Here is a 17,807-nt window from a genome sequence, read left to right on the forward strand (position 1 = left end):
AGCACCTGTAAAAGAGAGATTCCACCACAACAACACTAACGAGAGTGAACACCATAAGTGACGGATGTTTCATGTTTTGATATGAAGTCACTTTCTCCTCCACGTCATCCTGCTTTCAGAGCTGAGGTCACCTCTGAAAACATTTACCCTCCTCTTTACCATAACAATTGTCATTTCCTTGACCTGAGTTTGGAATAATAACAGAAACAATTTAATGGCACAAAAACCTCTATTAGTTATTCCACTGTGTAAAAAGCCTTTCCATGTGTATCTCTGTTCTTTCCTTCACCGAGGATTTAAGTGTGTGTGTGTGCTGCTCTCAGTTACAAATTCACAGGGGTTTTAGCTTCAGTATTATGATCCTTTCCAGATAATCTCTGTCACACACACAATCTTTTTTGGGTCCTCTTTCTGTTTTAAATGAATCCTTAAACCCTTCAGTCATTTTGTTACAACCCTGTTTGTTAAAACCTGTTTTCTGATCACAACACTCGCTTCTTTTTTCATATAAATATTTTATTAGTATTAGTAACAGGTCAGGAGGATCATCTTCCTCCTATTCTTTATGCGGATAACATACCAGAAATAGAAACAGACAGCGATAGAAAATGAGAGGTTATAAAAATAAGAGGATATACAGTACGTGCATGTGTGTGAGTGCTTTGCTGAGGAGTACAAAAACCTAATCCCAGTCACTGTTTCTGGAGAGGATTCCACACAGTTTATAATCCGAGTCGCTGGGCAGTTTATACTCTGGAGAAGGAGCACGGCACAGAAAATTAGTCCTCGGATATCCTCGACGCCCCCCTCAGCTCTGCCAGGACTCTGAATTTTCACCAACTAATCACTCGTCTTCTCTGTCGAGGAATCACCAGTCTGTCTGGAAATCATTTCTGTGTCTGGAAGTTTGACGCTTGGCTCCTTAGCAAATGTTTCAAAATACAGCTGAGTTCCACAATCAAAGACCCCAAAGATCTCGTGGCAAAATATGATCCATCAAACCTGTCACTTGATGGCAGGTGGTGAAGAAAGTGAAAGGCAGAAGATGTTATTGGTTTCTTCTTTCTCTCCTCCACTCCTTTATCTGTCACTCTTCACCTGATGCCTGTTGGAGAGAATCGAATATGAGGACACACAAACTCATTTATCTCCAGGACAGTTCCTTTTCATGCCCGACATTCTTTTAACTGTCCTCAGTATGAATTCCTTACTTTGTGAAAAAGTGAAAGTTTAGTCAGCCACTGGCAGCCAGCGTGAATTCTGTAACAAAAAATATGTTTCTCAAGGTTTCAAATAAACCACAAACAAAAGATTTTTAAAAAATTTTGGTGGCCAGTTAAGGCTGATAAAAGTCAGAGACGACTCGTCCTACTGCCATCATGAGCTAAAGTGTCACAGAAATGGCATTTGTTCTGATGTAGGATTTCCTTTACGTAAAAGTGACTTATTTCTAAATCTGACAGTATATCATTGCATTTACACAATATGGTGCATGTCCAAAAAGGGACTAAATGTACATTTTCACATTCAGCTGATGGCAGTGTAACTTGCACGACGTTAGCAGGTAGACGCTTAGCAGGAAGTCATGTGGCTGCTGCTGGGAGTGAAATGTGATTTTCTGACTACAGAGAGAGTTTATCTACAAGAGCTTCAGTATAAATATCCCCAAAATATAGTTTGATAGCATTCACTGTGTGGCTTACACAAGAAATGATTGTTACAGATCATTGTAATTCATTTCAACCCAGCATTTTTTTACCATGCTTAGAAACTATTTTCTTCTTTCTCAAACCCCCATTTCTGCAGAACAATTGGTTGTAATTTAGGAGAGACATTTGAATAATACTCTTTGTTTAGGGACGTGTCTGTGTGTGTGTGTGTGTGTGTGTGTGTGTGTGTGGGGGGGGGGGGGTTGAAGAAGGGAGGGTGGTGCCCTGAGGGAAGACTAATTCAGGCAGAGAGGAAAAACACAGTAAATACCTCAGATCCCTTATCAGCTCTGTCGGTGTCAGTCGAAACATTCAGACGGGAGAGGCCTTCACATGTGAGCTGATACACACACACACACACACACACACACACACACACACACACACACACACACACACACACACACACACACACACACACACACACACACACACACACACACACACACACACACACACACACACACACACACACTGCTGTCTGCTCACCATTGTCTGTGTCTGAGTTTGGGCTGATGTGGCGTTTGTTGGTGCACATGCACTCCAAGTGATCCTCCAGCTTCACCTGCACCTCCTTCAGCTTGGGCCGCCGTCGCACGTACTCCACCTTGGCCACCTGAGGTGAGAGACAGAATCAGATAAGGTAAGCTTTGAAAAAAACAAAAACACTACAGCAACATTGTGAGGAGTGGACTAATCAGTGTGTTTATCAGCTCTGACATAAGCCGAGAATACAACATGTCAGCTTAGCTACCTCCACTAGTATTAACATTACTTCAAAGGCGGAGGGGCAAGTCATTTTGAAATATGAGTTTAATTGTCCACATCAAAAGGCCAGAGAGAGATTTGGAATCTGTTTTTTTTTCCTTTCACTTTTACCGTAAATTAAACATTAAACAACAGCTTTATACCAGTGAGTCAGTGGAGATATTTTTGAGCAATCCCCAATCAAAAAACTGTGACTAACAGCTGCAACTCCACCTAATCTGATGCAACAGAATTGAAGCAGAACATTGTTTCACCATTTGAGTCACAGAGGTACCAGACGACCTTTTCATTGACTACACCGCACTCAGCACTCTTCTAAAAACGGTGGTAGTCTGAATATAAAATACACCTGGTTCTGGGGTAGGGAAAAAAAGAAGATAAAACAACCAAGTTCTGTCCATAACCAGCAAATCCACCACACACAATTGTCCTACTGTGGGGAACCAGTCCTGGATGCCACATCAGAGTCTAGTCTAATGCTAATGTCAGCAGCTCCGCCCTGCTCTTTACTGGAATTAAGGACATTCACACTCCAGTAACACCAGCCAACAACACTACAGTTAGGAGCAGTTCTGTCAACACATCGGTTAGTTCTCCTCCTAGCAGCCTTTTCTTTTGTAACATTAAAGAAAGTAGAAACATAGAATTTGAAAATATGACCCATGGACTGTATATAAAAGGTATCGAGTATCAATCAAGCTGATTTCCCCCCCAAACAAACCTCTCTTTGAGGCCTATCTATTTAATGATAGATTTTTTTTCTAAATGACCACCAGGACACTGATGAGGTAAAGTGAATTTAGCTAATAGCATCATAATGACATGGGAAAAAAATGTTCAGATTTATTATTTTAACAGAGAAGTTGGAACTTTTTGAATGGAAGTCTACTGGAACCAGCTGTTATTTGGAGCCCCCTGTGACCATCAGTGGTATTGCACTTTAAGTTACTTCTCCACTGGCGCCACTTTTCAGACTTGATGACTGTGTCCATCTTTTTTATACAGTGTTACAAACGATCATGCAATCAAAGTATTTAAAGGGTCATGCTAGTGTAAAATACCTGTCTTATTTTACATTTAACCCTCATCATTTTTATAAAACAAAATCTTAAATGTAGAATTACATATTTGTGCACCTTAATACCAGAAATAATCTCTTCATTTTCAATGTCCTATTCATAGAGAAACTACACATTTCTTGCCTGTGACAATTTTAGCTTCAGTCTTTACCATCTTAACAGCCATCTAAGATGTCTTTTACAGATTCTTTGTTAAAATCTGCCCACATTTGAAAGTCAGCCAGAGAAAGGATTTGCACACACCTAGTGGGGCTGCTAATTAGCTACCTGGTGTAACTGTAGTTACTTAAGTTTTATTATACTGATTTGTGCTGTTTACGAAGTTGTGCACAATTTCGGACTTTGCACAATTCAGTGTATTACATAAGTATATTTAAATGTGCAACACATGAGCAGCATATATAGTAGACAATACATACTGTATGAGAACACAAAGTCTGACAGGTGTAGCAATAGCAATTAGACTGCATTAGTTTTAACTAGGTGTGAATCACAAACTGGCAATTGAGCGTGTATTCCAAATGTAAATGTTTTTAGTTTATTTTATATACTTAATTTCTGCAAAATCATTTCAGATACATTTGCCATAATTAATTTTGTGTCTTCACATTTTATCTGCTTCTACACAATATGAGTCTAAACAGAGCAACACTTAGGTAGAATAAAACAGTAAATATGCAGTACAAGTGCAACACACATAATGCTTTACTTTAACTTATTGCTCACAAACGATGTCTCTCCTGTAGTGTAAACACACAGATGTGTCTGCTCTTGCTTGGATACATGAATAGAGCATTAACACTGACAGGAGGTTTGATTTAACTGACATTAAGTGACGCATATTTCGTTGTGTGCCAACATACGTCGCCCTCGCTGCCAGCGCTGGATGTCTGAGCCTCGCTGCTGAAACAACAGTAGCTCTTTCTTGCTCCTAGACACATTCTCACAGAGAAACCCAACTTACTGTAAACGTACAAAATCAATGACACAAACACGCAGATGCTGTACATGCTTGATGCTCGCATCCCTGACAGGGAGCCAAATCGGAGGAGCTCCAGGTCTGATTGCACAAGCATCTTCACTTCAAGTCTGGACAGACTCAGATTTAAAAAACTAAACATAACAAAGAAAAAAAAACAACCAAAGAAGTTCAACTAAGGTGATGTAATGTTCTGCAAAGTCAACCATTACTCAAAAGATCTGACTTTCATGTCACACTGCTTTCCCAAAATAACCCTCCTGAACATATATGAAGCTGAGATGAAACTTTTGCTTTCATAGAGTTGATGAGGACTACTGACTGTATTCAGCTGCCTATTGGAAATGCCTATTGCTATTGTTTACCATTGACCGTATGCAAGATGGACAAACCCTCTGTGACGTCACCAGCAGGTTTTCTGAACAGCAGTTTGAAGTTCAGCGTGGTGGTTCTGGTTATCATCATCCTGACAGCGCCTGACGCCTCCTTATTCTCAGTTAATTCATAAATGAGCAAAGACATAGAGCCTGAATGGAGGTGAGGTCATGATGGTACTGAAGTCTCAAAGCAGCTCCACCCTTATTCATGCATAACTTTAAGCCTTAAACAATTAAAACAGTTGAGTTGTATAAAAACTCGTGCCCTGCACAGTTGGAATGAACAGAAAGTAGTTTTTTGTATCAGACGCTAAACAAGTTGATTCCTGCTATAAAATTTGGAATTCGAACATGGTGGTCTAGGGGGATTGATTCACTTTTGGAGCCTCTACCTGTGATTTTAAGGGGATGTGTGTGCAAAAATAAAAAATCGTAGTTCAAGTCTCAGGGAACCAGATATAAATAAATCAGTAAATTAAAGTCCCTCCCTGGTGATTAGTTTAACTCCTGAAAACTCAATTCTGTTTATTAAAATTACATATTCTGAATTCTTTCCCATGAAAATCATTTCTTTCTGCTCTAAAAATTGCTCAGATGTAACTCTACACTGTTGATTTCACCAGAATGTGCAGCTCTATAAAGTCACAGCCTCTCTCTCTGCCATTCCTGTGCAGTTTTTAGTCATACACATTTAAATCAGAAACTAAATCTGAGCCAGAATTGTCTTACTGTTGAAGTCTAAATCTGTGTGTTCGGGAAGGTCATTGTGACGCAGCAGTTTCAAGACTTTTTTGTGCTTGATATCTCTTCAGACATGTACAAAACTCCCTTTGGACACATTAAGAGTGTTCTAACTTGATTTTTCATCACAGAGGGGTTTTCCTAGCTTTTTCTTCATATTTAATTCTCTCTTCATCGGTACAATAGAGTCCACAGCTGACAGACTAAAGCTCCACCAATCCACCTATCTCCCACTTCGACTTAGACATGTGCAAGACTCTGAGACACGTGAATCCGAGGCAGCAGCTTGCTCCAAGGTGAAAGGCAATCCATCATTCTCCTGCAAAGCACAACATCCTTGAACTTGGACTTACAAACTCTCATCCCACCTGCTTCACACACCAGATATGGCAGCAGTGAGGTTCAGATGCCGGTGGTAACGTTATCTTCCTCTCTCTCTCTGCTTCCTCTCATATGGACACACCACCTGAATCTCGGCCCTGCCATTTTCCCTCCGCTGTTTATGCGATGCAATTTGCAGTCGTGACCGTTTTACCCTCTGAACGCTGAATCTCAGCACATGTGAGTGACTTTATTTTTGATTTCCTCTGTAAGCAGACAAAGAACGGTTCCTTTCATCTGAGATTGGATTTCATCAGGCCAAAGCACAGAGAATCAAAACTCCCCTTCTCTTCCTCTTTTTCAACTTTTTCCCCCTGACCTCTGGAAACACTAATACCTAATCTCATTCCTCTCTCTTTCATTCCTCTTATTTCCCACCCACCCACTTTCAACGCCTGTCTTCTCAATCTTGTTTTATACTCTGTTTGAGTAATGTGATCATACATCAACCTGTACAGCGCATTGTTCATATTTCACAATCGTATGTACACATTGAATATCAACAACAATGATGTTGTTCCTCATAGTTTAAATGTGCATTTTAGATCCATTTCCTGAGTGCAGAACACACACACACGCCCACACACACACACACACACACACACACACACACACACACACACACACACACACACACACACACACACACACACACACACACACAGACACACACAGACGCCTTGGGTCCGCTCCCAGTTGGCAGCTTGTGACTGTGAACCAGTTGGGGTTTACTGAGTCTTATTTCCAGCTCTGGAAGAGATCAAAAGGAAGCTATTATGTTCTTGAACTAACTCGCTGCCAGACTCTCAATCAGCAACACACACACTCACAAACACACACAATGGCTAAGCCTGGGAGAGTAATTGTTTTTGGCAGGTGTAGAGTGTATACCTCCAGTAAGTGGCAGTGTGTTTACATGCTCGCTGCCATCATTAGTTTTATGTGTGTGTCCGGGGTCGGTGCCACTAAACGACAAACAACAGAAGCCTTCTGTGAAATATTTGTAGAGTAATTAGCAGTCTTTATGATTGAATGTGCGTGCATTTTTTGCCTGTTGTAATGTCTTCCTGTTTTATTTTCTTGCTTTTATACTATGACTGTAATGCCAAGGTACTGTTTGTTCGTTTTATTTCACATCTAATGTCTATATTCAGATTTATAATGAGGTACACTAAAGTTTATTCTCTATGTTGTGAAACTCACTCGTATTACCGGTTTCTCTTAAATGTCTGTCATAAAATATGAGACAGCCATAAACAAAGGGCTGGCCACATAGTTTATTATATAAACTGCTTAGAATAAAGTTTGGAAAGTTATCAACAAAAATCTTCAAGTTCTCTAGTGACGCTGCATTCATTTATCAAACTGTTCCTAACTTTAGCTCCTCAGTTTCCCATCTACTGTAGATTCTTTAAGGTGCCAGGTTTCAATGCCAAATCATGAAATCATGTACACAAGTCAGGATTTATCCTAAACTTCACAACAATTTTTGAAAAAAACTGATCATTGAGTCGCTGAGTATAAACCTCTACATTTCACCAAATGTGCTTTTGGCTACTAGGAATTCAAGTCCAGAGCAGTTATCTGGATTTCTTTGGACGAAGAAGAAAATATCTGAATCTGAAATCTGATGTGAAGCTGGATTTATGGTTCCTTGTTGGTGTGAGTTTACGTAGCTCAGCAGCGGGTTTCATTGAGAAACATGGAAAAAAATCACACTAATTTTTAACGGAAGGGTCGGTGGTGCTGGAGTTCAGGCGACACGACACAGAAGACAGAAAATCCTGGAGGGAAGACGCCCAAAATGTGCGTGACGATAAAAGCTAATACTAAGTTATTATCACCCCAGTAGCGAGTATGATTGCGTCTGAAGTATGCTTGTGCTTTTGTGTTGCTCTTTTATCTAGCTTAGTTGTTTTAAAACTATCTTATATTTAATTTTACCTCATATTTATTCTTAATTTTTTTAGCATTACCCTCATTTCTGCACTGTGAATGGATGTGAGAAACGTCATTTCGTTTAACTGTGTACTACGTACATTGCTGAATGAAAATAAGCTGAAGTTGAAGTTATCCATCCTTTGCTAAATAATTAAATGGAAACTGGTGTCCTTTAGTTACTCGTTTGCTCTGACAAAACCACTGTGGTTACCAAGTAGGGGATCTGGGGAAATTTCTCAAGTTATATGTTACATTTAATTTAATTATCAAGGTGTTTTGCCTTTACATTTTAGGCCACAAGCGACTGGGATTCACTTAGCAAGATGAGCCATGAGTTTACACCGGCTCTGCGCTGATTAGGACAGGTGATGTTGCTAAGGATAGTTTGCTATCAAAGCTGCTTCAAAACTGGGAGGTAGCAGTGTTTATAAGTTAGCTTTAACTAATCGTCTTCTCTACAGAAAGGATTAATAAATTACTGCAACACCAAGTCTATTGGCCCAATCTTCACACTTTGAGGTGATAAGTGCACGAAGGCTCATTCTGTCTGACTCTGACTTTTCAATTGACTGCTTATACTTCAGAGTGTAATTGGTGATGTATGAACGTAGCTGCCAAGCATGGGTAGTGGAAAGAAGAAATCCACTAGAAGGACGACGGCAGAGGGATGAAACCCAGCAGAAGCACAAAGAATGGTTGCAATGGACGATTGCTGTATGGAGACGAGATCAGTCTACTGCAAAGTTCTTTGTGCACCAGCGGCAAAACAAAAGGATCAACAATTGCACAAACACAAACAAGAGTAGGATACATTTCCTGTTTTTTTGCTGGCTTTTTTCTCCAATTTTTTACTCTTTACAGCTACAACTGCATCTGCAAAGCTCTATAGTTCATAGTAGAAACACAGTACCTACCCAATGACAAGTTTTGCCCTTAAGGAGTGCCTTTCTCTCTGTCAGCCAAACATCTAAAGGTCCTCACACCTCTCTAAAGTCGGTCTTTACGTGGACCCTAATAATCAGAATAGCAGCCCAATCACAATGAATAACACCTCATGCAACCACCTCTATCAGAACAGACTTCTGCGTAAGTTTGCATCATGCTACACTCCTGATTGGTAAACTGGGCAAGAACAAGTCTCTCCTACCAGTTTTTGCTCTGGATTTTCATCTACTGGTCTTTGGCAGTAGAAGGGCACAAAGTTGACCATTAATCATGAGCTGTGAAATGTTTTCTTGCACTGTTTTTACTGCAGGAAAAACCATGTGTTGCTGATGCTGTTTAATTAGAAAGAACAGTAGAAATGCTGAAACTTCCCAGGACACATGTGGTTGCATCTTGGGAATTTTCTTCAACTCAATTAGTGAAATTTTCTCAATAAAACGGAAAAAAATGTAAAAAAGTTTCTTCCTCTGTTATATTTCTGGAAGATTCTTAGCTTTCCAGTGGCAGAAACACATGGCACATGTCAGATAAAGTAAATTCTGAATAAATGCTTTGGGGCACGTAAGCATAAATCTAATCAAATCATTTTTCCATCTGTGATTTGAGTCAAGCTGGAGAAATACTGTCTATGTAACCGCAGTTAGTGTCTTCCCTCTGTGCAATTATTTTGAAGTATCTGAATTATGACTCGGATGCCATAAAAGTTTCAGGATGTGTTCTAGACATTCAGATATCACATCATATCTTAAGGTGTATAGTTATTAATTTACAGATCTATTTCACTCAGTTCTTGCTCTTGGACTACACAGATCTTTCCTGACAGGTTCGTTCGAGGAATGATGATAAAGAGAAACTCATTTCCAGGTTTTGGTTGCATGTTTGATGATGGTCGGGTCCAGTTACATTTTCAGCAGCCGTGTGGGTGCCGTGCTGCTGGGCCACTCAGATGTGATGTAACAATCTACCCCCAGCACCCCATCGCCCCTTGCCAACTGCCCCACCCGCCTCCTCACAGCAAGGCAGGAAAATACAGTTCAGCCTCTCTCAATAATTCAAGAGTCCTCCTCCCACCCGACCTCATAGATTCACGAAGCATTTCCGATCCGGTGTTGGCCACAAAAACTACAGATGACAGAAAGAATGCGCTTCCCTCCACCTTTTCGCTGATAAGATTATTCACATTATTTTTGACAAACACCCACTGAAGGGGAAAATTTTCTCCACTTAGATTACATCTGTGCCACAAAACATGTGGAAAACTGAAGCCTCTCGTGCACATGAACCGAGGACGGACACCAACTCATTGCGTGTATTCATAACACTTGGCTTTAAATGAGGGGAACAATCTTAAGCACAGGTTAAACTGTCTGCACAAAACAACCACAAGTCACATTTTCACACATACATGCAGTGAAGTCAGGATTCAATCTCCTACCTTGACGGTGCGATGTGTTTGCGACCGCCTGGCACCTCATGTTGCTGGTTTGCAGCAGCCGGTGCAAGACGTTCACCTCGACGCAGGAGGCCAGATGATGAAGTTTGGCGAGGTGGGATCGAACCTGGCTCCGGGGATTTCATAAATCGTTGTCCGCACTTTGCACACAGCCGGCAAGGCCTCTTCCACCACTGCAGGTGCAAAGAGGTCAGGGGTCTGCCATCAGATCGGCAGTGTCGAGAACTTTTTGCACCAATACAGAAGCAAATAAAAAGAAGGCTATTTTGTGCATGAACCAGTGTGTGTGAGTGTCTCAAGGACAAGCTGACTGAGTGTGTTTGTGTTCTCACCAGTGCTCCTCCGGTGTCTGGTGTGTGTGTGAGCTCTCTTCAAGGTCAGGGTAGCTGTGAGAGAAGTCCTTGTGGTAGTTGTGTTTGGTCTCCTCGATCACCTCGTTCTCTGGGCAAAGACAAAATAAGAACGTCACAACACGCCCACTGCTAACAACACAGACCCTGGGACCCGTGTGTTCAGAGGCCTGTTTTAGTACAGATAAGACACATGTACAAAGTTCATTTTCCTGGGAAGGCATCCGTGTTTTTTTAGAGTTTGTTTGGACTTTTCTTTCAAACAAAATGAAAACTGTGTCCCACAAAAGGTTCGGTTTATCCTCAAGGTGCCATGTAAATGTAACAATGTATTCTCATTAATGTCTGCCTCCTAGGTTTGATCAAACTTTTAGTCAAAGAAAAACATAAAGTTATTTCGTAGGTATCATGCTCCGGGACCATGAATCTTGTCTCAGGATAACCTCTTGACTGACACCAAAAAGTCAAAGTGTGAAGATGTTACTCGCTACACAGAGGCTGTTTCTTTCAGACATCTGTCTCAAGTTAGCCTCCTGCTCAGAGTAGGAGTTTTAACCTAGTTACTGTAACTCAGTTCGGATTTTATAACTGTCAACGGGTTACTGAGTTCTCCGTACGTTGATGAAACACAGTGTGTCAGTGCAAATAATCAGATACAATTTAAATGGAATTCACATAAAGACACGGATGCAAAAACTACTTCAGGAGAAACTCAGAGTCACTTGATGGTCAACAGCTGAGAAATGTCAAGAACTTAAAATGCAAACACTCAGTGTCTGAGTGACATCAGATTACCAGACTGATCTGAATGTTCGTCTGAGAGCTGGAATTAGCATTATAATCAGCTGCTGTCTGACTTTGACACGTTTTGCTCGTCTTCCTGGGAGGTTGTTATCTAACTTTTATTTTTTAAATAACTTGACTGCAGTTTTGTGAATTTTATTTAAAAAGTAAGCAACGTAAAAATGCGTCATTACAAATCAAAGTGCATTGAAATCCTACTTAAGCAAAATACACAAGCATTTGAAGCAAAACATAATTACATTTTTGCAGGAAAAATACCAGATTGATCCCTCGACTGATAAATATGATACATGAGCTCATTAGATGATTAATACTGAGACATCAGTGTGTCGGCAGCATGTTGCTGTGTAGCTGCTGCAGGAGGAGCTGGTTTAAACTACTATTTATACAGTTTCATAGACAGGGACTGTAGATAAATCTGGGACTCATCACACGATTATGGAGAGAATAAAGAAGACAAAACAAAGTCCTGATGCACAAATCTATTGTTGGTTGTCTTTTAATTAATTTTTGATTTGATTTTGGATCCAATAAACATTTCTTCAAATTAAATCATGTGAGAAATTTAGAGGGAAACAGTACTTTTTGGTGGAGCTTTTACCAACTCACAGACATCCGAAATGTATTGTTTAAAATGTGTTGTACTTTAAAAGCCTGTTATATCTATTGTGAAAAATGTTTCTGTCATGTAAAGAAAGTGGAACAGAAAGTGCTTTGGAAATGTAAGGAATTGGCAGCATAAAATGGAAAATACTCAAGTAAAACTACCTCATGATTTGTACTTAAGTGTAGTATTTTGGTTAAAGTAATTGAAAGACCTGAAACCGTTTCAGGATGTGAAGCCGCTACAGTGAGAGGTTTATGTTACAAGCTAACAGGAAGATGCTGAAACTTTCCCTCCTTCCCAAAAATATAATTCTAAATGTAAAAACCACATTCTTGAGATTTTTTTTGACAGTTTATATATATTGCCACAACCTCTATTCTCACCCCAGTGCATCACGGCAGATGACCGCCCTCCATGATCCTGGCTCTACTGGAGTTTTTCTTCCCACTGTCACCAACCTTTTTGCTCTGGATTTGTTGGGTTTCTCTCTACAATGTATTGCTGTCAGGTTTTTACCGTGTGAAGTGTTTTGAGATGACTGATTTTGAGAACTGGAGCTATATAAATAAAATCCTGGTGAGTTATACCTAAAGTAACAGGCTGGTGAGACTGTCACGCCTTCACAATATCTCAAACTATTTGAGGAATTGCAATTGAAACGGGAACATAGTAGTTTACAAAAACAGTGTCACCAACAGGGCCTGTTCAGTAGCTGTTCTGCAGATTTTGATGGATTCTCAACTTTCCTTCAGCTAACATTTGCCATCTCAGCTTCTAAGCAAACATGAATAATAAATCCATAAAGTGCTCAGAGGAACGGAAATTTGAACGCCTGCATTTTGATCACAACTGGGAAACTGTACTACAAAATGATTCATGTGCCCCAAAAGTGCTTTTGTCAATTTGCTTTGACCTGGTTTAACAGCAGTGAGCACGGGAGGCTTTTACCCTTTATTCTGTTCGGTTTGGATGATATCAGTTTTTCTCATTTAGTTAAAATGAACCTGTTTTAGGTTCATTTTCGTGTGTTTGTCATTCCCTGAGGCACGCTGTGACAATACTCCATCTGAGTCTCATCAGACCTGATGTTTATCTTTAGTTAGCAACCAGTGATTTACAGCATAAAGATGCATATCAGCCCAGGAGGGGTAACTGTACCCTCCAGGGTGGAGTTTTAAACGGAGCTCCGTCTTTAGGTGGCGTGTGTGTCTGAGTGTGTGTGTGTGTGCTTCAGGAGATTCTGTGTTCCCAGTATTGGCAGATTCATCAAACCACTCAGCACTTCCAAACCACAGGATATCCACAGACATGTTCAAAGCCAATAAATTCTGCGCAAAGATTGTGTGTGTAGTGTGGACTTCAGTTTGTGTCTGCGTGTGCAAATCGGTGGTAAAGGGAGACGGATTCCAGGAAATCAGCATAAATGATGTCTGGGCAGGACTATTTTAATTTGATGCTGAATACCAAGCCTCACACTTCTTTTTGTGTGTGTCTGTGTGCACCCGTCCACTCTTGCTGCTATGTGTGTGTGCAAGCAGTCACGCACACACGCCTGCCTACATGCACAATGTGCTTCTGAAACACAACAAAGTCCACCTCCAACATTTCCCCCTCTCTCTCTCTCTCTCGTCCTGACATGCAGGAATTTGAGCATGAATTATACATAGCAACACAGCAGCCTTCCAGCGAGCCCTCCTCTCACACCAATAATGGGCAGCATGACAACAGTATAATGAAGTGAGCCACTTGACCCCCACCGAGCCGGGGAGCCGTCACACTCGACATTTGCATCTCAATGATGCCAGGATTAATGGTGGCACCGCTCTGCACGGCAGACATTAAAAAATGAATCAGCTATGTTTCACAGGCAGCGAGAAGCTCCGAGCTGTGAGAAGTTTGTGTGGCTGGAATTTAGAGTCTGACTCGAGGCTTAGATGCAATAAAGCCTGTTTTATGCCACAGTTATTTCCTCCTGTCTCACCTCACTGATTCAATCTGCTCTGATTTATTACTTGGATAATGAGAGTTGGCATCAGTGTTTGTTGAAGGTGAATACTGGAGTCTTTTAGACTTGTAGACAGTTTGTTTTTTTAATTTGCCACCACACAAAAACTCCCCTTTTAGTGATTACAGTTACAGCTTCCACTTCTAGCTGACAAATGTTCCACAAAAATGACACCACAGTTGAGTTTCTAAAAGAATAAAATAAAAAATGCAGATTGTAGATTATGTCTTTGGAGTGTCAGCTGCTCAACAAGAAGCAGAATACACGTGTGTTGTGCACACTGATGTCGAAACCTTATTACTAAATCTAAATTACAGTTGTTTTATACACTTTAAGGGATCTGAAGACTGTAATTAGCTGCCTCAGGCTGAAGAAAATAAGCTAATTTCTGCAATTATTCAGACTCTTTGAAGACACCAGCATTACGCTTGGCAACCAAGGGACAATCAGCAGAAACTGAAGGTGTAGTATTGCTCTTTCAAGAAAAAAAAAGAAAAGAATTAAAAATTAAAAATTAAAAAAAAGAATTCATTGCAGCAGAGGTCAAGATAATTTGACTTTTAGTCACTAATATAAGTGAACCTCTAAAAAAGTGCGGTTCCCATGATGTCACCGTTACACACATCTTTAAATATCACATTTTGTGCAGTTTCTAATGCTGGTATCACACATTTTTGATTTCTAGTTTAAGGATAAGATACCCAATGCTGACATCAGTGTGACATAATCATACATTTTAAGATGCTCAAACTGTTTTAACAGGTTGAATAGCACTAATCATACTCTGTTGACTTATATTCAGAAAGCCAAATACGTGGATGTAGTATTTACTTTAAAGTTCTGCCTTTCGCTCTTAGTTTGTGACCAGTAGACGCTGATAAGCACAAATTTAAAAGTTCAAGGAGGGTGTGAAGAGCAAGACGGACCACTGGTCTCCTAGCAACATCCAGTGAAGCATTCCAGTAATGAGATGAGAAGGAACAGCATCCTCTGACTGTGCAGTGAACCAGATGCAGCTAATACCTCAATGCAGAGTCCTTCAAGGGACAGACGGGGAAGGAAGCAGCACATGTAAACCTCCAGTGGACAGATGTTTGTCAGGCTGTAACTCTCAGTCCAGTTAAGACTTGCTGTGGATATTTTGAGGCTACAACTTGTAGGGTCATTGTTTCTATCCATGAAATGAGAAAATAAGAATGATGCAACCACTGCTCCCCATTTCAGAAGTTCACATAAATTATATTCTCGTCTAAAAAACAAACACCCCTCTCAGTGACTCATAATTGCAGGAATTAGAAATCAGTGGTTTAGCCTTGTTTTTCAAATTTCATAAATATTTCAGGCCCTTGTCTGCCTGGAAACTGTCATTCATGCCTTCTTTGGCAGTCCCTAGACAATTTAATTCTATGCTCTCTCAATGGCATCAGCAAAAAAAGCCTCTTTCCTATTTCTACCTCCTTCAAAACGCATCCAAAACTTTTTAAATTGATCCCAAATTCTACGGCGTACTTTTAAAGCCCACACAGCTCTCGCTCCAGGCTATATTTCTGACCTTTTGTTGTCTTTTGTTCCCTCCCGCTCTCTGAGATCTTCAGATGCCTCTCTCCTCATTGTTCCAAGGTCTGGACACAGAGGTGGTAGAGCCTTCACAGTTACTGCTTCTATACTTCAGACTGACTTGTCTGAGGAGCTCAGGACTGCATGCTCAGCTTCACCTTTAACTCCACTAAAAATAACACTTTTAATTTTAATTGCTTTAATTTGTTCCCTGTTTTTACTCTAATGTACGTTGTCATTAGATAAAGGTCTAATATAACCGAATACTTTTCCTATATTTCCATGACCCTTAGAGTCAGCTGTGAAGGTATTGTACATTATGATCTTGATACCACAAACGTCACACGAGCAGACTTTTTCACTGAACAGCTTTGTTGCAGTATGAGAGATGTATTATAATGAAGCGATTTACCTACGGAGTCTATCTCTAGCAGCCGCTGGAGGTCGCTGATGCTGCGGATCTCGCTGCGGGACAGCCGCTCCAGCAGCTCCCGGGGGAGAGGAGACTCCTGTGACAAGAAAGTCGATCGTTCTTATTGGAGGGTGGAAATACAAACTGCTAAAGGACGCAGAATCGTGACCATGCAAGCATCACTTATGTGCAGGCAGTTTAAGCTCACTCAGAGGAAACTTTCTCAAACAGGACGAAAGGATAGCTTTTCCTAAATTCAATTTTCGTGCGTAATTACGCATATAGAATGGACTGGATGTGTTGCATGCACCACAGTAGCCTTCAGTTTTATTTCTCTGTGGGTTGTATAGTAATACTTCACTTCACATTATATACATCGGACTGTGCGCATCAGTAAAGACGTGCACCACAACAGCAGCGTATTTCCGTGAAGCTCACCTCAGCAGCGGTGCGTAAAAGGCAGAGGTAGCCGGCGAGGAGGTGGTAGACCGCGACTTTCATCTCCTCTCAGATCCACTGCATTGGCACCAGGATAGAGTCCACTGGAGCAGCCGTGCTGTCGCTCCCTGAACTCGGGAGCCCAGAACCATCCCTCGGGAGGACAGACCACCTCCACGACGTCAGTTAAAGAGCGTTTAAAACTAAAAACAACCTTTAAAATCCTGAATGAAATTAAAAGTAGAGGACCAAACTTATTCTTCTCTCGCACTCAATGTGTATCAGAGGGGTTGAATTTCCAAAATTAATGTAAGTCACGCTTGGAAAGATAAAAAAAAAACAAAAATCTCAGAGTTGCAAAGCCATTTGTCCGCAAGTGAGAAGCAGAAAGCTCATCAAACAATGAAACCTAACTGAGGTCAAGTTGATGTCCAGCTGCTCTTCGTTTTGGTTTCAAAGGTACAAGTGCCAATGGAAGTATGGAAGGTTTCTTTGCAGTTGCACATCCAGTAATATCCATCATTTTGTCCTCAACGTGATTCGTTCAAAATCACACATTTGTGCGGCGTGTAGCGTCTTGGTACTTTGTGTGGGCAAATTATTACCATCTCTTGTTGCCTAAGCTTCAAATACAGTCTCCAAAATCAACCAATTCTGTCCGGAATACGAGGAAGAAAACTATAATAAAGAACGAAAAAAGGCAAAAAAAAATATTCCCGCTCTGCAGCCCAGAGGAGTTTGATGTCAGCTCCCTGCGGTCCTGTGATCTCCGGGGTGAATGAAGTCGGGATGCTTTCAGTCACAGGATATAGCTGTGCGCGTTCCCGTGGCGCTAAACTGAGAGCGCGCTTTGTATAACAGACTACAGATCATTACAGCAGCGCTAACTCAGGCATTAAACTACAACCCAGAATGGTCTTTATCACGATGGTTCAGTTTTACCACAGCTGTATGAGAACTTCACGCAACTTTTCTCGAATATTTTTGCTGAAAACAGGTGGAAAAACTATTGATTCGGCTGTTAAAACCAATTGATAAGCACAGACTGTAGAGAAGTTTATTGATTTAACGTTTTGTGATCTTTACATCTTTACATATGCATCTGATTTTAGGTTACCAAACTAATAAAGATCGAATGTGAAGACAAACTGCAGTGATCAGCTACATCACCTGTGTGTAGGTTAATTCATAACCTCCCTAAAGGAACATCTGTGAATACCTTTCTTTAACAGTCAGTGGCTTCTTTTCTGCCAAAGTTATC

At 40.7% G+C, this 17,807-nt stretch overlaps 1 pseudogene; it reads right to left on the reverse strand.

Annotated features, from left to right (window-relative positions):
• Window positions 1-495: 495 nt before the first annotated feature.
• LOC110954012 (platelet-derived growth factor subunit A-like) lies at window positions 496-17,347 on the reverse strand (annotated as a pseudogene).
• Window positions 17,348-17,807: the final 460 nt, after the last annotated feature.

The sequence above is a fragment of the Acanthochromis polyacanthus genome, chromosome 3 (assembly GCF_021347895.1).
Source record: "Acanthochromis polyacanthus isolate Apoly-LR-REF ecotype Palm Island chromosome 3, KAUST_Apoly_ChrSc, whole genome shotgun sequence".
NCBI lineage: Eukaryota > Metazoa > Chordata > Actinopteri > Pomacentridae > Acanthochromis > Acanthochromis polyacanthus.